This window comes from Gavia stellata, chromosome Z (genome assembly GCF_030936135.1).
Source record: "Gavia stellata isolate bGavSte3 chromosome Z, bGavSte3.hap2, whole genome shotgun sequence".
NCBI lineage: Eukaryota > Metazoa > Chordata > Aves > Gaviiformes > Gaviidae > Gavia > Gavia stellata.
The window spans coordinates 67,180,635-67,194,222 of record NC_082637.1 but is presented as its reverse complement, the minus strand read 5'-3'; positions in this window follow the sequence as shown (position 1 = coordinate 67,194,222).

Sequence of the window (13,588 nt, the reverse complement as noted above, 5' to 3'; positions counted from 1 at the left end):
AGCAGAAAGTGACACCTGGATGTGGATTTTAGTTTATGCGAATTCTAGACCCTGTCATAAAACCCACATCCAGGCAAGATCCTGAAACTCCGATGACCTTCTTTCTTGAATGGAGGAAGGTCCATTATGTTCAGACACAAGAGCTTCTTGGTGTACTGAATAACTTCTGAAGAGATTATGGAAGGCTATGCACTAAACTGCTGATTGATCAGCTGAAAACTCTGGAGTAAAAGAGATGAGCTGGGTAACTTTTCTACAGCATGGAGAGCGCTATTTTTCCAGAACTGCGTGTACTTCAGCTTTAGCACACCTTTTGCTAACGAGACAAAAAGCAAACACCATTGTGGCTTTTCCCAACTATAAGGCCTGATTGTGATTTCACAGCAAGATAAAGCAAAAGTAAGTCTGATCTACATTTACAAACATTAAAAATTGGCATGTATAGATTTGAAGAAAGTTCTGTAGAGCTTTCATTCTGAGAGCTGCTTTCTGTATTTGCCACTGATGACCTGAGCTCTGTATTACATTAATGACTGCTTTGTTGGTGTATATTTTTACGTTTCATACTTTTTAAAAATTCTTCTGTCCATCATCAAGCACAAGTCTGAATTTGCTTTTTCTTTAAAAAGGTAAGATCGTCTCTTTTGGTAAGCATACTGTATTGCTTTAATTTTGTTAACTGTATTTGAATATCTGTCTTACACAGTACCTTGCAGGCTATGAATATTCAAAAGATCTTCTCCTGCTAAGCAATTTCAATTAATCTTTCTCTTATGTCATAATCAGAGAAATGGCTTGCATTTTCGACAGGAAATGGACAGAGACCCAGAAATCCATTGCGTGCCAGCATTTAAACTTCCCACTGTTCAGAGAAGAAATCATGCAGGATTTACTACCAATGCTACAACCAGGTTGCAATAAATGTTACTTTGAATTAGATGTGCTTCAATTTACCATGACTTTTGTATCTCTAGGCACCCTGTTGGAGTTCTGCTGTTAATATTAACTGAAGCACATAGTTCTTTTGTTACTCATTAATGGCCCAATTCAACAGAAATTGAATTTCCACAGCTGCCAAGCACTGCAAGCTCCTAAGGCTGGGTACCCATAGAGCAATCCTGATGCAACTGATAGAATTTCTTCCCAGACAGTGAGAGCTTTCTCCAGGGCTGCCATACCATCTCAGGTGGCTTTCCACAGCCCACTCGTCTAGATCCAAGGAGAAGAACCATATCCAGGTAATGGACTGAGCTGTTTCTGGAAGTGTTAACACACCTTTCTATTCAAAATTACATTGCAGGGCTTTCCAGGAATTTCATGTCACAAGTGTGCTACCAATCTGACATGAAAATATTTAATTAAACTCTATGAAAGTTGATGAAAGCACACCTTTTTATTCAGTTGATAACCGATAATTAGAAAGCATGCATTTTCAATGCCTTCACTCTTCCATTTTGTCAAAGGATATCCAAATTTGGTTCTTACTGTTTCCACAATATGTTTCTCAGGATACAGGATTCCCACTTTACTAGGAAGTCTCCTGAACTCAAAAAAGCTGAAGACATTCTCACAGCTACTTCATTTCCATGGACATTTTATGTAAAATTATTAATATGGGGACGTGGAACCAACACTTGTTTCTGTACGCTAGGATTTCTGATGATGCAAGTGATCTCTGCTAAATATAGGAGCTTAAGATAAATTCTTTAGTAATATTTGTTTCTCCTGTAACCTAATCTTGACTAAAATTATTAAAACTTCAAAGATAGCATTTTAATATAGCACTTGTCAAAAACCTGGCATTTCCGTAGATGTAGCTCTTCATGTCTTTTCTTACTTTGTCAAGTCAATCAGCTTATGTTGGGGTTGCAGAAAGGCATTAAACACCAGCTGAGCATCATACTTTATGGAGATGGAATACTATGCTAAAAGCACCAACACTAAGAAAGCCTTTCCAGCCTTTGCAACCTGTTTTCTGCCTGAAAAGATGTCTTGAGGCTCTATGCAGACAATTCTCAACGTGTCATCTGCAGGTCTTTTACAGCCCCTGCCTACCACAAGGAGGGAAGACCTACAGCAGAAGTGGTTTATTTCCATGCTAATAATTAGGAGAGAAAAGCCCAAATTTTTTCTCAAAATACCAGGGTCTCAATATCATCAAAATGACATGCAGTGTCCGTATTTACCTATGAGATGAGAAATTGACTGGATTTATACAGTTTTACCCTGTTGCTACTCTGATTTTCTTTTTATTCCAGATACGTACAACATTCCAATGGCTTTCTAAATTCATGCCAGGGATGTACATTTAGATTATTACAACATTAAAATTAATATCTATAGATTAAAAACTCGAAGTTATAAAATGTAATAAAATAAATTAAATACACTAGAGAAGTTCTTTGCCAGCATGAAAATTCATCATATTCAGTGGGACTTCTTGTAAGCTCCAGGACCAATCTTCTATATTTCCAGAATCTACACTGATGTTAGTCTGCAGATCATAGAAAGCATGACTTTACAGATGGTGTGTGTAATTGACATGAATAAAAGGTTAGCAGCCCTGGGTGTACGTTTTTTTATTCAAGTATAACAAAAATCAATACAATTTAGCAGAAATTGCTACTAAGCTTCATGCTAACTGAATAGGTATATACATTTTTTTTTTAAGTTGTATTTTGGCCTTTCCTGGGTAAGCCCTAAATATCATAGTCTTTCATATAAAACAAAGAAGTTTAACTAAGACTAAGGTAGTGAATTCAGCTGTAAGAAAATAAAGAGGGGACTATCTACCGTCATATGTTTCAGACATGGAGTCCTTTGTGAGCATCAGAAGACATACTTACCTTTGTCTTTTTCATGATATTTTATTGTGCAGCACCTGGCACAATATAGTCTCAATCACATATGTCCATAAAGATAGTACTATTGCTATTGATAATAAATATTCACGCTCCTCATTCCCCACTGTCAGGTGGGGTCATACAACCTACTGCACTCTACACTGTCCAGGTGTTTTTTATACTGGACTATAGAATCATACAGTCATAGAACAGCAAGTTGGAAGGGACCCATAAAGATCATCGAGTCCAACTCCCTGCTCCTTGCAAGACTACCTAAAACTAAACCATATGACTAAGAGCGTCATCCAGACACTCCCTGAGCTCTTGACAGTCTGGGTGCTATGAACACTTCCCTGGGGAGCCTGTTCCAGTGACTGACCACCCTCTCAGTGAAGAACCTTTCTCTCTGTAAGGCCTCTCTACCTTTGAGGGAGACCACAGCTGCTCCCAGTTTAGTATCATTGGCAAACTTACTTATGATACATCCAACTCCTGCAAGCAGTTAATTTATAAAAACATTAAAGAGCACTGGCTCTGAAATTGAGCCCTGTGGAACTATCAACAATTTCTTGATTTTTCCATCCATTTTTAGTTTCTCTTGCTGTACTTCTATCTAGGTTGCTTTCTTGATTTGGGGATTTTAAAGATTTTTTTAAGTATTAGTGAAACATTTTCAAATTAAAGACAAATCTATGTAAGATATTTCTAGTTGCACAGAATTCTGAATCTTTGGGATAAAATTTCAAGAAAAAGAAATTAAATGCTCAAAAAATGGTCATTGTTCCATCAAATTAGCAGTCCTCTTACACTGCATGGTAGGTGGACAGAGAAACTGTTTTGCAGAAAACAAAACGGGGTGAAGCTTTAGTCCATGTTTCTGTGCCAAACAAGGATATATATACCTGACAAATGTGTCTCTAAAAATGATCTGAAAGACCGCCAGCAATGGAAAATCCGTAATATCCCCCAAGTAATGTATTCCAGTGTTTCATTGTCCTTACCATTGGAAAGGTTTTTCGCTGATTTCTACCTTGACCTTTCTTCCTGCTTGCAATCTGAGCTCATCAGCACTCCCCTCTCCACAGGAAGAGAAAATAAGTCATTCTTTTCCTTTTAGCAAGCACCCTTCTAATTATATAAATAATTGATTCTCATTGCTTTCCCAACCTTTTCCTTAAAATATACATTTACAGGCCTATCAATTTTTTCTCCCAGGTCACATTTACTAGAGCACTGTTCTTTTCTGGATTCATCTGAATTGATTTATGACTCTCCTTACATACACAAAATAAGATATTTCTCTGGTAAGGGCTCAGATGTACTACTCAAGAAGCAACACTGTGACCCATTCATGTTTCTCTTGGTACGAGTTAACACCCAACATTTCCTCAAGGGCACCCACCCTGTACTTGTGGAGTTCCTATGTCAATGTGTTAGCTTGTCCTCTCTTGAGTTTCATCTTATTTTTTTCCCCAGACCATCTTTATAATCTTTTTCTCCTACCGTTAGTCACCTCAAATGTAAATATGAAGAGGTTTTCATTTTCATGAAAAATCTGAACAGCCTTAGGCCCCTTATGGAACCACAATAGATCTATGTCCCCATTTCAACAGTGAATTTGTGGTAACTGATTCTCTGAATGCTGCTACTTACTACTGCAATATTTTCAATCAAGATGGTGTTTTCCTAGCTTCCCTTTTAGGATACCATATTAACCAGTGTCAAAAGTTAATGGTATTTACTGTATTTCCCCTATCCAAACCGCTTGTCAACTTGCTATAATTTTATAGAATCACAGAATCACAGAATGGTTTGGTTTGGAAGGGACTTTAAAGATCATCTAGCTCCAACACCACTGCTATGGCCAGGGACATCCTTCACTAGATCAGGTTGCTCAAAGCCCTGTCCAACCTGGCCTTGAACATTTCCAGGGTTGGGGCAGCCACAACTTCTCTGGGAATCCTGTTCCAATGCCTCACCACCCTCATGGGGAAGAATTTCTTCCTAATATCTAATCTAAATCTACCCTCTTCAAGCTTAAAGCCATTACCCCTTGTCCTATCACTATATGCCCTTGTAAAACATCCCTCTCCAGCTTTCTTGTAGGCCTCCTTCAGGTACTGAAAGGCTGCTATAAGGTCTCCACAGAGCCTTCTCGTCTCTAGGCTGAACAACCCCAATTGTCTCAGCCTGACTTCATAGGAGAGGTGCTCCAGCCCTCTGATAATCTTTGTGGCCCTCCTCTAGACTCACTCCAACAGGTCCATGTCCTCCTTATGTTGGGGGCCCCAGAGCTGAACACAGTACTCCGGGTCGGGTCTCACAAGAGCAGAGTAGAGGGGGAGAGTCACCTCCCTTGACCTGCTGGTCGTGCTTCTTTTGATGCAGCCCAAGATATGGTTGGCTTTCTGGGCTGTGAGCGTGCACTGCCAGCTCATGTTGACCTTCTCATCAACCAACACCCCCAAGTCCTTCTCCTCAGGGCTGCTCTCAATCCATTCTCCGCCCAGCTTGTATTTGTGCCTGGGATTGTCCTCGCCCACGTGCATGACCTTGCACTCGGCTTTGCTGAACTCAGTAAATCCAGGTTAGTTACTACGCTTTTTCTTGTTATTTTTCAAGTGCTCAAAATGCGGGGAAGTTCTTCGTCCACACTTCCTGGATCCGTACTATCCCTGTTTCTATGTAAAAATTAATACTAGGCACTATGCTTTCCATTTTCTAGCACTCCTGTTCCACAGCTGTCCTCCATCATTTCTCAAAGGCAACTTCCAACCATTCTGAAATTGCTTCAGACAGGTCACTAAACATACTATTATGAATTTTATCAGACCAGACAATTTGAAAACAACTAATTCATCTAAGTGCTCTCTAATCTGTTCTTTCTGCAGTTCAGACTGAACCTTTTGTCATTGGTATTAACTGTGTTAACCATCTGCTCCTGGCTGACCTTTTTGTGAAGACTATATGCAACAAGGCCTGTATATCATTTGATGGTTTTCAGTTTGGGAAAGGAAAGGATTTCCTTTTCCCTTCAGCTTCCTTTTACTAATAATAGACCTGCAGAACTTATATTAACTTATTTAAAATGCTTTCTTTTTACCCTTGATATTTACTGCTACTTAAGCCTATTCTGTGCCTTGACTTTCTGACTTTATTACTACATGTCTTCATTATACTTCTATCAGACTGTCAACTAGGTAACCAAGTTTACATTTTGTAATCAGTGCTTTCTTGAAGTTAGTAAAGCTGTCATGACTTGGTTTTATTTACTCTACGTATCTGTCCTGTGGCAGCTCTCTGTAGCTTCTTTTTCATCAGGCTTTCCTCCCATGTGACCTTAAATAGCAATTCTGAGAGTTCATTGAAATGTGCTTTCTGGAAGTTCATGATCTTTATTTTGCTTTCTCCCTTCTTCCCTTCCCAAGGATCAAAAAATCTTATTTCAGTTTCATTCACTTTCAGTTCACAACCTCAGGCAGTTCTAGATTTGATTGCCCTCTCTCTCTACTTGCTGCCTCCACCTTCTTTAGCGAAAGAAAGCTTTCACCTGTCAATTACTATATTTTGTTGGACAGCCTGGGTCTTTACTTGGATTTGTTAAGATCTTCCATTGAACTCTAAGTTTTTCACTTGGTGCTTTCTACATTTTGGTTTGGGTTTGTTATCTGATTAAAGATTTTTGTGTAAACAGACAAAAAAAAATCACTTAGACTTCTACCACGTAAGTCTGTGCCTTTTATCATAGACTGTGAACAAGTCTAACTGCATATGTACTGAAAACCTCAGGGCAAGCATATTGTGTTCTTCATGTTCAAGATCACAGGGGTTTCTTCCTGAACAAGCTATACACTTGTATATTAGGATTCCAGTAATGAGTAATTCCACAAAACCTGTTATACTGGTTAAATGATGTTCCTGATTGTGTATTAAGATTTACAGCTTCTCCTGTTTATAGTCCACATTGTTTCATTTATGTCCTGACATGCAAGATGTTATTTTTATTAGCTTTCATGAATGAACTAACTCAGTTTTGTGATCTCGTCTCGAAGACTGTTTATGATCATCCATGTTTCTTCTTACATCCCGCTTCTTGATCTTCACTGAGGTAGTCAGTAAAACTGCAGAGGTGCTTCCTCCCTCCTTTTAGGTAAATTCATTCTTGTCCAGTAGCCCATGAAACATCACTGCAAAACATTTTATACTTATCTTTGGAAAATGCCAGCGTAGTCAATGATACTCAAACACCTGAATTCAAACTACATGGGGTTTGAGGGGTGTTTTTTTGAAAGAAATACCTATGTTCACCTTTCAAGTGAACATAAGTGAACATTGAACCTTGTTTTTCTATTCAATTATGCAAAGGTGGTCCAGAAGCTCATTTCTTTTTGCTAAAATCAGTAAAATCTGAGAGTAATCTTCCTCTTTAATTGGATTATTCCATCATCACCTATTTCAAGACTTGTTAACCCTTCTTTGAAGCAGATGGTTACTGAGATTGTTGGATACAGAGTACTAGACTAGCTAGGACCCTGATACAGCAATCTGCATGATTCTTTTCTGAGTGATCCTCCTCAGCCTTTTTCGTCCATTTTTTCACTAGGGGCCCAGCTGCTGCTTCTAACACTTGATCCCAGGAAAATTATTTATTGTACCTTCAGCATTTTTTAGACAGGACCTGAAGAAGTCAAGTAGTGAGCAGATGAGTAGTTAAGTACTATTATTTTGATATGCAGACAACAAGAAAATCCCACTGCATCAAAGACTGGCAACTATGCACCAGCACAGCTGATAGCACTTCTCATACCTGATGGCTACCCAGGTCCCAGTGACAGGAGGGGGAGAAGACACCATGAACCAGTAGCAGATGAAGAAACCAAGACACTCATATGAAAAGCGGTTGAGATTGCAGGAAACACAGATGAAAACACAAAGTACTGCATATGATTACCATAAATCACATGAACGGAACATATCAAATCAACCAGTATCTCAAGGCCTTGCAGAGTCCATAAAGCACAGGAAAGATGTCAATGTCTGCATTACTAAGGTGATTAAAGTATTTGATGAGGTGACAGGGATGACAATGAAGAATAAGAACAAGAAGCAAACTACTTCAGAGAACGCTTGGTACTGTAAAGCTTCCATAAACTATTTCAAATTATAAATTCTCAACTCCTCTGAAAGTTCTAGGGAAGTATACAAGAATTGTTTACTATGAACATCACCATACCTACACATTTAACTAAAATCCAAACATATCAATGCCTTCTGTAACAACTGAACATAATATAAGTCATCTCTAAGTGATTCCCTTTCTAGCTTATCTCGTCTGAAGAAAACTAAACTTCTAGATCAGTACCTATGACACTTGAATGCAGCCTGTTTTTCTGAATTCCTCTTTTAACCTGATTTACAGGTTGTGTTAGGCCAAACAGCACCTGGACAATACAGTCTCAGTAGCTGACAAATTCTAAAACCAAAAGGTTTTCTTTTTCTTACAAGAGTTTTAAAGCCAGTTCTTTCTCAAGAACAAGCAGTAACAGATGTTACAGATGATAGGAAAAGAAGTCTTTGTCCAAGAGAGCACAGGAACAGCTCTGTGACAAAGTCCAGCTCATATGTGTACCACCAAAACTAGACGATTGAGTTTTAAGAGAGTGTTTTCAGAAGCCTGATGAGATGTTTTATGTATTGCTCTTTGTGCTTTATTCCTTCTCCCCAGACCAAGATATCAACCCTAGAAGGCCTGTGAAAGAAAAGAAAGAAAAAAATCTCTTTTGCTTTTTAAAAACACTGAGTATCTTAGTCTGTTCTTATGTATTATTAGTTGCATTGCTAACTGGTATCTCTTTTGAAAGAATCAGGATGGTGTCCAATTTAGAGTAGCAATGGCCAGCCTGTGTGAAAAAAATCCATGGTGGAGCTGACAAAGTGTAAATAGGGGTAGGAGGCATCTCCTGCAATGTACTTCGTGGCAATTAGTATCAGGTCTAACCCCCTGTGCTGACATGTGAGGTTTGCCTGGACCTTACACAATCAACATACAGAACAAAGTTGGTCTTACCTATTTTCAACAAATACAGAACATTAGGCTTCACAACATAAGCTGACTGCATTGGTGTTAAACTACAAGTACAGTCATTATCAGATTAATTAACACATGTAATGGCTAGTGGCATGCACCCTAGAGAATACTGGGGGGAGGCAAGGATAGGGATTGGAGTCTTTCAACCACTGAAATGGAGGAAGAGACAGTGCCTACCCATGTTCCTTGAATAAGAGAGTTGCAACATTCTAGAAATGAAACTCAAAATTTTCAAATGGGCTGTGAAGATACCTTCTTAAAAAAAGTGGGCTCCTTGAACTTTTTATCTCGAAATAAAAGGAATTAAATCAGTAGGTGTGGTATATTTCATAAGACGTCTCAAGTAAATAAAACTCTTCTGTATTCTAAACATGACACAACAAATGTTAATCATTCCTCTTCATCAGCTTTGTGCCAATAAAATAAATTAGTTCATGTCACTGTTCAGAGCTTAAAATGCTTCCTTGTGAAATTATTAACTCTTTCTATAAAAAATTTCATGACATTTTTAAATCAGTTTATGTCCAAGATGTTTGCTTTCCCAGAGAAGCTATTCTGTGGGATCTATTTTTACAAGAACTCTCTCATTAATTATAGTCAAAGACACTTCAAAACCTTTTTTTTTAAAAACACAGCACATTGACCTCCATATAGTTCAAACGGAGCAAGGTAGATCTTGATAAAAATGTCAGTAGGTAGCACTTTACCAGTAGAAAAAAGTACATATTATGACAAAGCCTAGGGGATTAGGGAGTAGAATTTTTCCCCCACTTGAAGTTTCAAATCTATATCATGGAGTCTTTCAGGAACGGGAAAATATTTCTCCTTGGTCTTACTATCTCACTTTGTATTTTTCTTCCAGAAAAAAACCTGAAACACCAAGGGTTGCAACTTCCTTAAAAAAAATAAAATAACAAAATTTTAAAAAAGAGTGCATTGTGATATTTATCCTACTGTGGATTGCTGGTTAAGAGTTTCCTTTTAAATAAATTTTAATTCAGATTTCTACAGGAGATTTTGTAAAATCCACTTGAAGTCTGATATCCGTTTCTTAAAAAGGAAGCAACCTTGTGGGAGCTTGGAAGTGCAAAGAGTTTTACTTCCACCCAGTAGATAATAATGCTACAATTTACCTTGTCAGCCCAAATCTGCTTTAATAGATGCAATCTTTGCACATTGCCCTTCTTGTTCTGTCAAAATTACCAGTGTGAAATTAGAAGGGAAAGTGATGTCACTGCAACAATAGTTTGACATCTTCTTGTACAGTGATCTGGATAAGTGACTCAGCCTGAATGAGCCACACAATTGTAATGAAATATCTTGCCATGTAGTTTGCACACATACATTGCCTATCAGGCTCCAACATATAAACAAACTATTTTACAATAACATGTCAAATTACTGTTCCAATGTCATTTTGCTTTCTAAAGAACTTCTTCACCAAGAGTGTAACAGAAGAGGAATAACAACCAAGTCACAATTCTTCTGGTGATTTGTAATTTCAGCAGTCTATACACGCTTAAGGCCTTATTCTGGGCACAGTTGTAATCTGCATTCTCTCAAGTGTCTCATCTGACATCAGATTTCCCAGTATCTCAGTCCTCCTTCTCTAGGCTGAATGATGGCAGGTGCTGCCAATCAATTTATCAACCCTTAAGAGGTACAGCCAGACATGGCAGTGAACAGATCGCCCCTGTGATAGAAGGATACCTTGGAAAGGATGCTGTGCTTCCAGGCAAGCAGAAACCAGCAGCAACATGGCTAAGCTACTGGCACCTGGAAGAGGATGCAAAACCAGGACAGTCCCATCAGCATCCATCTGAAAAGCCATACTTGAGAAGTGCAAAGTAAGAGAACCACTGAGAATTTACTGTACCACTGCTGCAGTGTCTCTAGACAATCTGCTTCTTAACCTTGTCTTACAGTTTCACCCTGAATTAAAAAGATTAAGTCCAAATGTACAGTCAAATCCATCACTGGTGGCACCCCAAGCTCTCAGTGAGGGACAACTGGAAATATGGCTGGTAACCAGCCTTTGCTGTCTTCGTGCCTTCCAACAGAGGGAGAAGGAGGAAGATGGTGAAAAGCAATGATACTTAAAAAGAAAATAATTACTAAGTGTGGCTTTAGGCCCAGCTTCATCCTCTCTGACTAAGTTCTTAACGAAGTCACTAAATCATGCTAGCCTTCCTCTGGAGTCAGTATAGGAAAACAGCAGGCAGAATTAGCTGCTAGTTTAAAGAGGTACCCAAAGGCAACAAGTCACCCACTGTCAGCACCTCAGGCAAGAGGGAGCTGATTGGGCCAAAACCACTTACTACCTACTTCAAGAAAGTAACACACTCTATTCAGTTTATTAACCGGTGATCTACACAATGATGAATTTAAACAGTCTTACAGGTTTTCTTCAACCATCACCAGAAATAGCTAAAAAGACATGAAACAATTTACTGATATTATGACTATTTCAGCTACACCTATGGGATGGACATGGACTAAAGTTACTGGAAAGACAAAGGAACATTTTGTGCATTTCAAGGCACTGTTCAAGTAAGTATGCCTCTATTAAATTATGTTTCTCACTATGAAAACCTTGAATTTTACATTTGTTTGTCCAATGAGACTTTGCCTTTTGTTTAGCTGTCATAAGTGCTCTCCTACTTTAATAAATTAAATTATTTAAAGGGCTTTTAAATTATACTTTAATTATTAAAATTTTAAAAGTAAGCTATTTGATCATAATCTTAACAGTAGATTCCATATTATGTATACATTAAGTGGAATACATGAGTATTGCTTTGGAGTCATGTGTGTTTGTTATACATAATGCATAAAACAAGTAGATTAGAATAGCAGTGAACTTAAAGAAGCATTCAATGCAGAATGTGTCCTGACACTATTATTTCTATTCAAATAAATCTTTTGGGGAAAAATTTGTGTAAGCAGAATTACATTAGAAAGCTATTTCAAGGGAAAGAAACAAAACTTTTTAAAACTATGCAATGCCACAACAGACATAGTCAGCTGACACCTTAAAATTAGGAAAAACTGTAATTTCAGAGCCTTGGTAATCATTCATATAGAAACCATTTTCTCACAGTTGCTGTCTGGGAACTGCAACGGGCAGAATTCTTGCATACAGTTAGTGTAACCTTGGAAATGTCTCTGGGAGTTAATTATTATAAAGAGCAATTGCAAAAAGGACAAAGAAGTGTGAACATATATTTCTTTAAGAAAGGTGTCCTTAATCTTTTTACTTGAGCTGAATTTCATATGAACTTCCTTCCAGTCTTTCTTGTCCTTAATCTTTTTACTTGAGCTGAATTTCATATGAACTTCCTTCCAGTCTTTCTTTGCACTTGACAAAGAAGAAAATTATCCTTTCTGACCTCCATTGTAGGTACTTAAAAAGGAGATAAAAGAGTTTTGCCAATATGGCTACTCATTCTCCCTGGCAAATCGTACCACTTCCTTCCACAGGTCTTGCTACACCCCTCAGAGGAAGCACAGTGGTTAGTCTCATGCAACATTGCCATCTGGTGATGAAGTATTTTCATTACACTATGAGCATATTAGACAATGCTTTACAAAAAGGAAACTAGTCAAGTTAGAGACTTGATTCACCCATGACTGACCACCTTTGAGTACTCAGTAGGCAAGATAAGGGATTACAGGAAAATGGGCAGAGTCCCTTTAAAAATATTTTTTTTTTTGCCTATATAGTTCGTATCATCCACTATAAAGAAACTGTGTTCTGTGAACGAAAATGCGTGTTTACATTCTGAGAAGATCCAGCTGCATCTGTTGCATCATGCATGCAAGTAAAACTCATCAGAGCAGTGGAAGAAGTTGCACAACTTTAAAACAACCAACCATAACTTGCACTAGTATTTAGCAACGGAGAAGAAAAGAGAAAGCTTAATCTTAAGAATCAGAGATGCAGTTAAAAAATAAATAATTGTTGCTATTGCACTAGAACAATTGCTAGAAGAAAGTAATCACTTGCTTTTTTTTACCCCCAAAGTATCTGTGTTGGTAAAGTTCATAACTTGACATTATAAGTCCACTGTACAGAAAAATAAGAAAGTGACATCCATTTTTTTCCTCTCTAAAATTGAACGTCAATTATCCATATCAACAACTTGTCAAGCCTACAACTACATTTGTTACATACGTGAAATAAAGCACACAAAAGTGGTAACAAACACACACAGTGTATACAGACAGTACAAAACTCATTTTAAAAATCACTGAGAAAAATGTGAACAGCCATACACCTTTTTAAAAAAAAAAAACAAACCCAAAGCATTGGAGATTTCCTTTGATATGGTAAGGAGATTAGGCTCATGTCTGCCAGTGTCCCAGTAACAGTAGACCAATTTCAACTAATTGTGATGGAGAGCCAGAATCCAGAAATAATCAAGCTCCTGCAAATGAAAATCAGAGGTCTTCTGAAGGAACAACATGCCTTTCCTATCATTATATGTTTTGTTTCTGGACAGACAACCAGCTAGGATACCAGCAGGGACCAGTTGTAAGCATCAGCCTACACACTGAACAGAGCAGGGGTTGAATGCAGTGCAAGGAGAAAAGAGTAGCAGTGGTCAGGGTAAGCTTAGGAGAAAGATCCTTAGGTTATTTCCACCCTCAGATCAGC